The 13,756-nt window shown below is 36.1% G+C and overlaps 1 protein-coding gene across 1 annotated transcript in view; it reads right to left on the reverse strand.

Moving 5' to 3' along the window:
- LOC121428787 (discoidin domain-containing receptor 2-like) overlaps positions 1-13,756 on the reverse strand; it is a 106,151-nt gene that overhangs the window by 71,109 nt on the left and 21,286 nt on the right. Inside the window, exon 3 of the mRNA XM_041625621.1 lies at positions 8,515-8,576. The gene's annotated coding sequence lies outside the window, so the exon portion shown is untranslated. The remainder of the gene's footprint in view (positions 1-8,514; positions 8,577-13,756) is intronic.

Raw genomic sequence — 13,756 nt, forward strand, 5'->3', positions numbered from 1 at the left:
ACTTGAGATTGCACTGACACTTACAATTAGCACCATAGAGGGTTTGGGAGGGTTCACAGGAACGCTGCTGATGCAATCTCTCAAATTTAGACCTGGTCCAGATTGTTCAAATTACTTGGGAGACATAGAAGGTCCCAAAAGACTACACATGCCCTCTACAAATATTTTTACCCTCACATTTTGCCACCCATCCAAAATTGTGTTTACGGGTTGACCCTTCATATGGGGGGGTCCTTTAACCATCAGTTGTTTTACAACAAGGATCTTTTTACTACTGCAAGCTCTCTTGTTTCCACGTGCTCCTAGTATATTTTTTTGTATTTCTTTGGGGAATTCTCTCTATCAGATGCACTTGCATCAGTAGTCTCTAATCCCATATTGCCTCCTGGTTCAATTAATAGAAAGTTGCCCCCCCCCCCCGGGGGGAGATAACTATTTCATATCTCTTCATTACCAGTACCCATAGTTTTCGCTACATCCGCGAAAGACGTTATGTATTTGCAAATTAGATTTTCTGCTATTTTTGCAATACACGTTTTGTTCAAGCCTCATGAGCGCACACGAATTAAAAATCGGAGGCTGCAGAGTCACACATCATCACGCTCTTCTATCAGGTCCAGGACAGATTCGCCTAACATTCTGTCACCAGTTATCAATAGCTACAAGACCTTCACCTGAGAATCTCTCAAAGCTATGGAATTTTATTTAGGATCAGGGGTCCAGTTTTCATGGATTTGTTTGGGTCAAATCATATCCGACCTTGTATTACTCAGGGGCCTCGGGGAGATATACAGCACAAAATGAAATGATCTGCGAGTTTGCTTACTTTTTATTTTTTTAAGGTAATGAATAGTTCCACGAAATGAAGAGGAAACTTCAGTAACAAACAAAATCAGGATTAGATGATCCCCCAAGAACTGCTTGCTATAAAACATCTCGTACTAAAATAAATAAATAAATAGATTAATAAATAAATACATAAACAAATAAATAAAGTAATAAATAATCAAACCAGCATCACATTTAAAAATATGGGGCTCAATACTGGTTTTGCTATATACATGTACATTAATCATTACACACCCTTTTGGAAGTAGTAAATATTTCATTTCTTGAATAGTATGAGTTCCGGTGCCAGATCCCTCAATCATGCAGCCAGGGAACGTGTTCCAAATTAGGCAAGAAGTCTGTGGTTAACCTCTGTCTAGCTCAAATGCAAAGACATGTTTCTTATAACCGAAATCCACAGCATTCCATTGTTATTCCTATGTTCTTGTGTATTGCATTGTTTGTGGTAAATTCGGAGGCAGACTCTACATGCTAAACGGCTGTGTGGAACTGATGAAAGTGTATTTGCTTCTGAGTGACACATGTTAATGTAAAACTAACATTCTTTCTCACAATTTTTTTAACCAACAAAATCAAATAGGTTGGTTATAACGTGAATCTACCAATTCATTTTGCATTCATTTTTTTTAACCAGCACGTGGTACATTCATATTTGAACCAAATCATAGGTTGTTTAAAATTTCTGAGTGTATAATTGTGTGAGAGAACCAATAAAAAATTTAAAAATTCATTGTTGTTCTGCTATCAAAATTATGATGTCTCAAAGCTATATTTGCACATCCAGTAAATGAATTTGGTATATGACTGATTGACTGTGATTGTGTGAAGATCACATATTTCAATTTCCATATTTAAACTTTGCTTATGAAGGATACTGAACTGGTAAAAATATGAACCAGAGGTGATTATTTCATTACATTCACCAGTATTTCCTATTCATACCAAGATTGTTTCCTGTACCTGATCAACAAAAAAAATTAAATGAAAAAATTATCAAAAAGACGAAAAGCATTTTCATCAAACTGTCAATTGAAACCCCCTTCCGGCTCGGACATACAATGTTTACTTCCATACTTCCTTGATAGCAATCTTTCATCCCAAGTATAGAATGAAGACAACGATCGCATGTTTTTGTCGACAATATCGATATCACTTCTCTTTTGCAGTCTCCTTTAACGGTAAGATTTCACTTGCCATCTCAATGTTTCCATCGGAGTATTGAAGGAATGTACTATAATACATTGTGTTCACACAAAGGTAATAAAAGCATGATAGCTTTTGGGTGAATTTCTTACCGTTCAATCTAAAAATCTAAAATTGGCAACTCTCCATCCTGGGCCCGTTGCATGAAAGTTACTATTACAATTATGGTAACTTTGTCATCAAATGGTAAATTCCATGGAATCCTTGGTTTTGATTGGCTGATGATGAGCATTACCATGGTAGTTACCATAATAATAACTTTCATGCAACAGGGACCAGGTGTTTTAAGGCTAGCCACTATGACACTATTAAAGCAAATACATAATGATATTAAAGGGGAAGTTCACCCTGAAGAAAACTTTGTTGCAAAAATAGCAGAAAAAATAGTAAAAAATATTGGTGAAGGTTTGAGGAAAATCCGTTAAAGAGTAAGAAAGTTATTAGAGTTCAAAGTTTTGGATTTGTGACGTCATAAACGAGCAGCTGCCCCATGTGTTATGTAATATAAAATGCATGAATTTCAAATTTTGCATGGTTCCTGATGACTTAATTTTGTTTTCTATTCATGATCGGGTGTGAAATAATTTGTCCATTGATATACAAAAGGTACAGTGAAAACCATTTTCAATTTTCTGAGAAAATGACATCTTATTGATTTTTTACCATTCGCTATGTAGGAATGCTGCTCGCATATGACGTCACAAATCAAATAATTGAAATTCTAATAACTTTTTAATTATTTGATGAATTTTTCTCAAACCTTCGGCAATATTTTTTATTATTTTTTCTGCTATTTTTACAATAAAGTTTTTGTCAGGGTGAACTTCCCCTTTAAACTTTGCTGACATTGAGTGCACTCAATGATAAAAGCATCAAGTCTCTGTGCTCTTATAATACATCTAGCACTTTGAACAGGAAACTTATGCTAAAATGTTTCCCAAGGATTGGAGAAGGTGCATACATCCTGTGCATATAACCCAGAATCCAGAAAGGCCTAACTCCGAGGAGCATTCCACTGATGAATAATGGAAAATATGAAAAAGCAGACTGAGACTATTCTTTTGACTATATTTTCATATTTTTGTTTGAGATGTTGTGCAGTTTCAGGAGAACATTTTAATATCTTTTTAAATGCCTGAACATATTGTTTGTGGTGAAATTACTTCCATGCCAATGTCCCTATCCAGACATTCCTCACGATGTAATTGAGCTTCTCAATTACACAACTCAAGTTGTTCTTTCCTCTTTCCGAGAGCTTTGTTTTCATTAAGATACATTTATAGTTATCCCCATCTTGTCTATATCTACGTTGTAGGGTAAATCATCAATGGTATGACATTATTAAAGAAAACAAAATAACTGAAATTATATATTTTTATTTTGTTGGCCAACATCTTCAAAACATATCAAGTGTTTTGCTTGAAGTGTTTGGTTTTTGACAGGAAGAAGTCATGATAACTTTGGAGTTGATATTTCCACATACACTCGCCTATAGTTTCAAAAAATCAATATCCACTCTACATTTAACTATAAAAACAAACAAATATCCTGAGCTGATAATTGCATACTACCATAACATCTGGGGAAAAAAATAGAGGATATTTTTTTATGAATCAAAGAAAGGGGAAAATTTGAAAGAAATAAACAAATTGATGAAACAAGCATTAAAGAATTAATAAAACCCAAATAACAAATTAATCCTTAAAGGTCAAGTCCACTCCAGAAAAATGTTAATTTGAATAAAAAGAGAAAAAATCAAACTAGCATAACACTGAAAATTTCATCAAACTCAGATGTAAAATAAGAAAGTTATGACATTTTAAGGTTTTGCTTATTTTTCACAAAACAGTGATATTCACAACTCAGTGACATGCAAATGAGTGAATCGATGATATCCATCACTCACTATTTCTTTTGTTTTTTATTGTTTGAATTACACAATATTTCCTTTTTTACAAATTTGACAATAAGAACCAACTTGACTGAACCATATAGTATTTAACATTGCTAATTCCACGTGTTCAGGGAGGAATTAATCGTCATATCACTTGATAATGAGAAAATTAGAATATTTCATATAATAAAATACAAAAGAAAGTGAGTGGATGACGTCATCAGTCTCCTCATTTGCATACCGACCTGGATGTGCATATCACTCTTTTGTGAAATTAAGCGAAACTTTAAAATGCCATAACTTTGAAATTTTCAGTGTTATGCTTGTTGGATTTTTCTCTTTTTTTTCAAATCAACTTTTTGTTGAGGTGGACTTGTCCTTTAAATTTGCTTCTCTATTTCATTTTCAATCCTTGATGCTGGCCCTCCTCCCCTAAAAATATATGGAAATGAATAGACGAATGAATGAATAAGTGAATGAGTGAGTGAGTGAATGGATGAATTAAATGAATGAATGGATGAATGAATGAATAAAAATATAATGCATAAACAAATAAATAAACATGTACATTAATAAATAAATAGATAAAATGAAAAAAAACATCAACAAGCTAGACCAAAAATCTTTATAGGTACCCTCAAAGTCAGCATATGCATGAAAACAGAAAGTAAATACCAAGGCGATTACAACTTAAATAAAAACAGTAGGCCTATACATTAATATACCTTCTCCTAACCGATTTCTGGACATTAGGGACCATGCATTCCTGATTTGACCACTTGGAGAGTAAAGTGTAACACCTTTGGAATTCAATTGTTGGTCACAAATAATCAAAACTATTTGTGTATAGTAACCACAAAGAATATACATATCATATCAGCACACAACACTCTGAAGAAACAAACACCCGATGTTATGCCACAAGTCACACCAGCAAAAATGACTCCTGGGTCTTACAGAGAGTTACGATCAATCCAATCAATCGTAACTCTATGGAAATCCATCCAAAATCCAGGAAATTTTTAAAATGTCCGTTGTAGACAAAGGAGAACACGCCAAATTGCCAAGAAGTCAATGCATTTATGGATGTACATTCATATCTAGAATTTTTTTTGAACAAACATGAATTTTTACATGTTGACTTTGCAGGCTTTCCATAGTTGCAATTGATCAGATCAATCATAACTCTTTGTAAGACGGGCCCCAGCAGGTGGGTGTTTCATAGAGCTGTTCGTAAAGTTTACCAATAACTGGAATATGTTCTTAGGGTAGTGATATCACTAAGCGCAAGAAAGGATCACCAGTCGTGCTTCAAGTCATTCGTATCTTATGAACAGCTTTATGAAACACCCACCTGAAAGTATACCAAATCTCTATTTATACTTTGGAAGCAGTTTCTTTGGTGTGACTGCAGTTTAAGGGTGTTCCCCCCCCCCCCCCGCCCCACCCATGAAATCGTAATTTCCTTCGGCAAGGAATTTATCCACATTAGGTGTTTTCAGACCGCCTTAAGTTCGTCAGTTCCAGGTATTCTCTGATTGGGAAATTTACCAAGATCAGAAAATACCAGTTTTGGTAATGTGAAAGCAAACTACACGTAATTTCCCCGAAAGAAAATACCCGCTAAATAGTAGGTACTTGGCGAAATTACGAGATCTTTCGCAGGAATTTTTCCAAGGTCGCAGGTATTTTGGCGATGTGAAAGCAAATTACGGGAACTTTTTATCCCAGCGTGTTGTTGGGCGTCGTTGGGCGCGGGAGCTCTGGGTGGCTGCTGGGCTAGTGATTTTGAATCTCGCGCCTTGCCTGCTTATCAGACCATACTGCGCATACTGCGCATGCTCGTAAGGAAGTTATCCCAAAAGATATGTTTCAGGGCGGTGTGAATGCAAGAATAATTAATGGGTATTTTTCAGCCTAAAAAAGTTCTCGTAATTTAACGGGGATTCTTGTGATCGAGGCGGTTTGAAACCACCTATTGTGCTGCACTCGACCCAGGTGAGGTAAATGGGTACCTGGCAGGAATTTATTTCTTGAAACGCCAACGCACTGTAAAAGGCTGCGAGGATAAAGCAAGGGTAATAATATCGAATTATAAAGTGCATAGGGACGCATTTGGCAGTGATATGCGCTATATAAGCATGTTGGTATTATTATTATCATATTATATATATAACAAGAAATTTACCTTTAACTGGCAAAATACCTGGTATTTTCTGGGGTCCAGGGAATATGGGGGTAGACCCCCCCCTCCCCGTAAGAATATATGTATACCAGGAATATTTTAATTTGAAGAGATCAGAAAGCACGTAGTATGCCTACGCTGATTCTCACCAATCCCAAGTCGAACTTGACATGAAAATAATCCTCTATTGCCCGAGGCCTTACTGCACATTTCAAAGAAACTGACAAGAGACATCAGTCAGCGTAGTAGCAAAGGGACTCTTGGGGGTTGCCAAGGTCAAAGGTTGTGATGAATAGGTCTGATTAATCTTTATACTTTCTTTCTCCTGGAACTAGAACTTGAAGGGCAAGTAAAATACTGTCTCTTGTTTAGGAAGAACTGCAGTTCAACCCCCTTCCCATGGGGATTTTATGTTGCAGTGAGTCATGAGAATGTTGGAACATTCAGAAGAGTTCATTGAGTTGGGACTTTCAAGATTTGTTTATATTACTGTATGAGATTCTTGGGGATTTTTTTTCTTCAAAATGATTTGTACAGGCTTCGTAGAAATGCGTTTCAATCCAGTTATTTCTCTTGGGAAACTATTCAAAGTAGTATACGGCTTCATAAGCAGAATGGGTGATTTCAAGTTCGGTGTTGGTGTTGGAGGCACATTTTGGATTGTGTTTCCTCGCTCCAAACCCTATTCTAAGTTAAAACAAATAATTCAGATCACAATATTGACAACTCAACACATAGCGAGTGACTTTTCAGGACCATCTTCATTTTATGATTGGTGTTATACTCATGTAAAATTGACCTAACACCAACACCAAGAGGTCAATAGCCACCCTGAGATCCCCCCCCCCAAAAAAAAAAACATTTGGAGCACAGGGATAGCAAAATATGGGGCATCCATATGGTAGGCTTATATATGTGTACCCTAAATGTATGCATTTATTGAAAAGGGGTGGGGGGGGTAAGTCATTCTTTCTGATTTGTTGGGTTGTGCTTTTTTTTATTAGGGCAGAACAAAAGAGAACTAAAAAAGCGAGCACTACCACCAAAAATGTCCAGGGACTAGTTGTTCAACATAACACATGCAATTAATATTCAAATTTGATTGTAACTTTTAATAGGCCTACATGGTTTACCACTAAATTGCACTTAATTACTGAATGTATTTTTCATGTACTTACAGTCATAAATATCTAGTAACTTAGTACAAACAGTTATTTCTTGTAATCATGTTTTAAATGTTTCGCTATGAATGAAGACGATGGCGTCTTCAAGAAAAAAACGTGCCTCGACAAATGTCACCTTAATGAGATCCTGATTAGGGTCTAACCGGCACCTGACGAAGTTTCCGTTACAAACGAGCGTTGACGAGGCTTCCTTGTTTATACACAATGGGTAATCAGAAGCCCAATGAGATGTCACGCCCTGCCAACAGAGATAGGGGATGACTGAGAGATACACTCCGTAATACTGTCAAAGATGACAAACGATCTGTCGACACTCTGTATCGCCTGCCAGCGCTTCTAGCCCTACGCCTCTACCACTACGTGTCTCTTTAAAAATAAACAATCTCGGTGTTGGCGATACGATGCGGTGATAACGGCATCATCAGGTTTAAAAGTAGGAGAAGAGAGCTTCAAAGTATTTTCCAATTATGTGGAAAAGAGATGGGCAAGAGATATATCTTGGTGGGATGACAGATATTTGTATGTCTGTGCCGGTCTGAGAGTAAAACATGTGGGTTAATGGACGTCTCTAAAACACCATCATGAACAAATAGGGATGGTAAGATCTTGAGAGGACATTCAAACATGAAATTCAAGAGATGGCCTAGATTGTGTTTATTTGAATTAATGATTTAATTCAGAGGAATTGAAAAATGACAACTTCAAGAAAAGGAACATATATATATAGGGCCTACAAGCACATGAAGAGACATTTGTGGGAGGGGGTCGACTCATGCATGTGTGCTGTTTCTTTGTATTTTGGGGTGTGTTCATACACTACACAATCTTTCCTAATAGTCATCTATATACTGTACTTGTACATGTTTTTAATCTGTACTTAAAACAAGTCTCAATATCATTTATATATTCTCCCCCCTATAAATACATAAGCTCAATCATTTTAAAATGATGCATAATCAAATTTCTAATATTTATGGTTATAGAATTTAATTTGATAGTAAAGGCCAACAAGTTATACAACTAGTTTCCTCATCAAGAATTGGCCAAAATGCACATCTTAAATCAAATGTCCTTCGGGATAAATTCCAAAAAGGGCTTATTCTATATTCAGAATTTGTCTTCCAAGCTGCTCAGCAAGCTTGAAATATCCAATCATTTTCAACTATAGGGAGGAAATGCCGAGTAAAAATCAAACTTACATGTACCACTGCCTTCTAAACATCTGAATACGTCCCATTCTGCTATACAGTAACGTATTGATCTACAGAAAGAGAATAGAGTAAAATGAGTCGTTAAACACTTCACCAAAACATAAAATTTGTTAACGAATTAGCAACAGAATACACACATGATTGTTAGGCCGACATGTAGGCCCACAAAAAATATAAAATATATGTGTACATTCTGCCTTCTTTTATAGTTAAATCTTCTGGGGCCACAAAATCTTCTTTTTTCGACTTCAATACTTTTATTGAAATGACAATCAATGAAAGAGTCTGTGATATTTGGTAATCAAAAGGCATCTAATGTCACAAATCTGAGATTTGAAAATGGAAAAGGTAGTAGTGGGGTTGGGTATCTTGGGGGCAGCAAACCACTTTATGAAAAACACAATTTTGTCACTAAAGTATCATCTATTTCTTCAAGTCTGTCATACCATCATATCAAACGAATGAACTTCCATCCTCTCACGTAGTCTGCAGGTACAGACCCTGATTGGAACTTTGATCAACAAGTGCCTCCACGCAAAGACTAGCAGCGAGAGAGCCTTCAGTACACAAGGCATGAGTAGGCTGCACATTCAGACCCTTAACTCGAGTGAAAGGGTTTGCCCAGCAGACTACCTCTTACAGTCCATACTGCCTTGTAATTAACATTTGAATAGTAACAGAGGAATATGGCCTTCATATAACCCTCCTAATCACTTTCATTTTGAGGGTGTACTGCAAGTGAACCTCAATCATAGAAATGAAAATGGAACAACAAACTGTCAGAGGCCTGACCACAAAGCATCCACTACCAAGAAAACCTGCTTGCTTTCTGTTGAAAGCTGACTGAAAGAGATGATAGAAGCCTTCATAAATTTTGTATAAAATGCAATTTAAAAATGTTTGTTGAAGGAAAATGGAGTCATGATATTGCAGGCCATTTCGATAATTTTGAATACATTGGCTTAGTGGTTTAATATATTCCCATTACAATTTGAGGTATGTGGGTTCAGATCTCAGCAAATGGCATGTTTTTCTTCAGCAAGAAATTTTACCCACAATATGCTGCACTCAACCCAGGTGAGGTGGACGGGTACACGGATTGAATGCAAGTGGCGCTGAAAATGACAGCTTGAGCTTAAATGTAGGTTATTATGAGCCTTTAATAGAACAGATTATATCAATAGTTGGTGCTATAGCCTTAGTTATTAACAAATATTTGAATTAAAATATAATAAAAAGTAAAGCACTGCATATATCATGTCTGAACATGTATCATAAAAAAGGGGGATTTACATTGAGTAGGCCTATATAATGGCAAGAGGTGACCATAGAGGTGATATTTTGGTAAATAGCTATTAATGGGCAAGATGTTTTGGAATGATTCATTGGTAAATAGGCACACAATGGAAACTGCAAATATGTTTCAGAATAGGTCTACAATAACATATCTCTGAATGGGCTGTGAACATGAATGCCCTAACACATGTACATCAACTCCAATATTTACGACTTGCAAAATCTCCTCTCCATTATGGGTTCAACGGATTGAAAAGATTCATATCTTTCAAATCCTTCTACTGCTCCCAAACAATTCCCTTCTCCTACAAATGTCTACCTTCATAAATCCTCTTTCAATTACATATCCAATAACAGATGCACTTTTGAAACGGTCATCCACAGAAATAGTATGTACATAAAGACCCTTGAGGAGTGAGACAAAACAACTGTATACATTCATGTATACATTCTCACTTGCATGACTCAATCAAGCAACTGTTTCTCATTTGTGTGAATAATTTTTTTAAAGTGTATATATACAATCTTCAACTGTAAATAATATTCAATAAAACATTGCACAATTAGTCTTCGGACTACAGCATTGTATTCTGTTTTATATCTAATAAACTGAATTGAATTGAAAAAAATTCAGTAGTCTTGAGGCACTCCATACCCTTGGTTTTTGCATAGAGCTTAGTATTTTTGACTTTGAGATAATGTCTGCTTGTACTAGTATCACTACAGACCCATGGATAGCATAGTCTGCAGGCACAGACCCTGATTGAAACTTTGATCAGCAAGTGTGTCTCCACGCAAAGACTAGCACATACAAAACTTGCTGTTTCCTGAACAAGAGGACCTTCAGTACACAAGGCATGAGTAGGCTGCACATTCAGACCCTTTAAGGGATGGTCCAGGCTGGAAATATTTATGTCTCAATAAATAAGAGTAAAATTCACAAAGCAAAATGGTGAAAATTTGATCAAAATCGGATAACAAATAACAAAGTTATTGAATTTCAAAGATTTGCATTATTTTGGTGAAACAATTCTAGGCCTGTCTTTATGAATATTCATTAGGTGGGCTGATGATGTCATATCTCCACTCTTTTGTATCTTATCATATGAAATTAGATTTATTAAAAATTTTGGGGACAACAGAGGTCTCTATCATATCATTATTTTTCTTTGTAGTACAATTATTCTTGAGGAAACATGTACACAATCATTGCATCTTTTACTGCATTTTATTTAATTTTCACGTCATTTCTGTCTTTCTATTACCACAAACAAATAATTTGGCATTCTCTACCATAATTAATCAATGAAAATTCTTTTTGATCTGAAAAAACAAAAACCACGATTCTGAACTACAAACCAAAAATTGAAGAAATGTACAACCAGAGACACCTGTATCAAACTTTGAAGAGTCTGGCCAATTTACTAGGGGTCACTGAAGGTCAAACTCGTCTGACAATCTGTGGTGACTCATTCATGACAATATCATAAATCATGAATTGGCAAGCAGGCTATCAGAAAGAAAACTCCAAAAAGAAATCCACCATGGGCCCCACCATAGGCATATTCAGACCGACTCAATGTTCAATAATTCTAGGTATCCTCTGATCAGGAAATTTACCCTGCTCAGTCAGAAAACTCCAGGTATCTATTGCCAATGTGAAAGCAATTTACTTGCAATATTCTTAAAAGAAAAGTACCTACAGTAATAAATAGTTGGTACTATACTAAAAATTGTGAGAACGTTTACAGGGATTTTTCCAAGGTCACATGCATGTATGTATTTTGGTTGCGTGAAAGCAAGAAATTGTATCCCGTCATCGCTGTGATATGAATTAAAGCGAACTCGTGCCTTGGTGCTGTTGAGCTAGCATTTTGAATTTAGCACTTTGTTTTCTATGAAGACCATACATGCATGCTCATAATTTCCAGAACTTAATATCCCCATGGTAGCGTCCATGGTTTGGGTATGAATACCAGTACTTATATTCAGGCCTGACCAAGTTCTTGTAATTTAGGGGTGTTTTGGTGATCAAGTGGATGTAAAACCACCATGCCCCATTACAGGAATCTTCGTTCCTGGGTTATTTGTTTGGTGGTTTGAGGTGGCGCTGAACTGAAGCAACTGCAAACCTCCAGAATGTTTATGGCTTCTGACTGATTTACGACAGCGCCTAAGAGAATCCAACAGATTTCATGTTGTATGACTTCATGGTCAACTAGGAAGAATATTCAGTTGGGTTCAAAAGCACCATCTATCATTATTTTGGCATTTGGGACAAACACAGAGTTTTAGAAGTCTTTTGCTTCAATGCAGGCAGGATAAAAAAACTGAGCATACAGCATGTAGATGCCAAAAGCTGTCCAATGAGACAAATTTTAGCAGAAATGATATTGCCAAATCTTTCCACCAGAGAAAAATGTTAACTTGTACCACTTCATAGATTTTGGCAAATCCCCCCCCCCCCCCCTCTCGAAAGAGTTGTTCACTGTTCCAGTTTTTACATGTAGACCTACAATACTTGTACATGTAGACCAACATGTGTGTTTTGGGTTCCGTTTCATGAAAGGCTTGCAGCTGTTGTAACTTTGCCATAATGGCAATTACCATGGAAACCTTGATCCTGATTGGCTGCTGAGCCCTGTTGCCATGAAAGTTACAACAGTTGCAACTCCTTTATGAAAGGGGCCCCAGAAGGTGTTCTGATGACATGAAGTGAATTGGGTACACTTTTTATTACAAATTACAAGAAAATGTAATTTCATAGGGGAACTGATAGAAATAAGTTGAATGCCTCAGGCAGTCTCACCTGCACTATGCAGCAGTACTTCTGACATTGAAAAGATGAACAATTATTCAAAAAATATTCATACTATAAAGTTAATTGATCTTTGACCTTGATCATGTGACCTGACACTCCTATGTGATTAGTGATACTTGATCACCCTTATGCCCAATTTCATGAACTAGATTAAAAAAACTTTGAAGTTATGATGACACTTCAAAAAATACCACCAACATGGTCAAAATTCATTGACTATAAATGACTTTTGACTTTGTAACCAATTACCTACAACTTGTGCAAAATGATTAATGATGCTATATATGTCCATGCTTCATAAAAGAGGTCCAAATACTTTAAAGTCATGATGACATTTCAAAACCTTAATCTTGGTTAAGATTTCAATGCTGACAACACCACCATCACAACAGGTGAGACAAAAGACAACAACATAATTTTATGAGATAAAATCCACTAATAATATATATTTGTAATTCACGAATCAACATTCTGATTCTGATTCTATACTTAATTCTTTCTTGAACCTTTAAAGCTAACTTCAGTATCCATAACCCATCAAGGTAATAAAGAGAGAGAAATATAGAGAAAAAAAGAGCGATTAAAAGGAAGACGCTTGCTTCTCCAATATTAAAGTCACATTGTAAAGGAGCTCATTTTATATACCTCCGTGTATTATACTTCACATAAAAACAATTTTATGAGTTAAAATCCACTGCACTCTTAAGGCAGTGCTGCGCCAGCCTGAGTTTGCTCAATCTCAAGATTTTAGCCCGATCTGCCCTCTTCGCGATTAATCATGAGACTCACAAAACAACATTCCAATTCCATGTATTGAATAGAAGGCTGGTTGAGTTGAAGAGGTGAGAGAGGCTTGAGTAGATGAGAGAAGGCTGAATTGTATGGAAGCAGGAGACCGTCAAAAACACGGATATACGTCGTGTCGTAATTCAATTTACTACACGACGTAAATAATTACGAAGTGTAGCAATTCGAATTACCACACGACGTAAATAATTACGTAGTGTAGTAATTCGAATTACTACACGACGCAATTCCGAATTACTGCCCAACGATTTAATGTCACGACGTTAAATGAATTAGTGTCGCTACATCAAATAACTAAGGTCGTGT

This window comes from Lytechinus variegatus, chromosome 15 (genome assembly GCF_018143015.1).
Source record: "Lytechinus variegatus isolate NC3 chromosome 15, Lvar_3.0, whole genome shotgun sequence".
Classification (NCBI taxonomy): Eukaryota; Metazoa; Echinodermata; class Echinoidea; order Temnopleuroida; family Toxopneustidae; genus Lytechinus; species Lytechinus variegatus.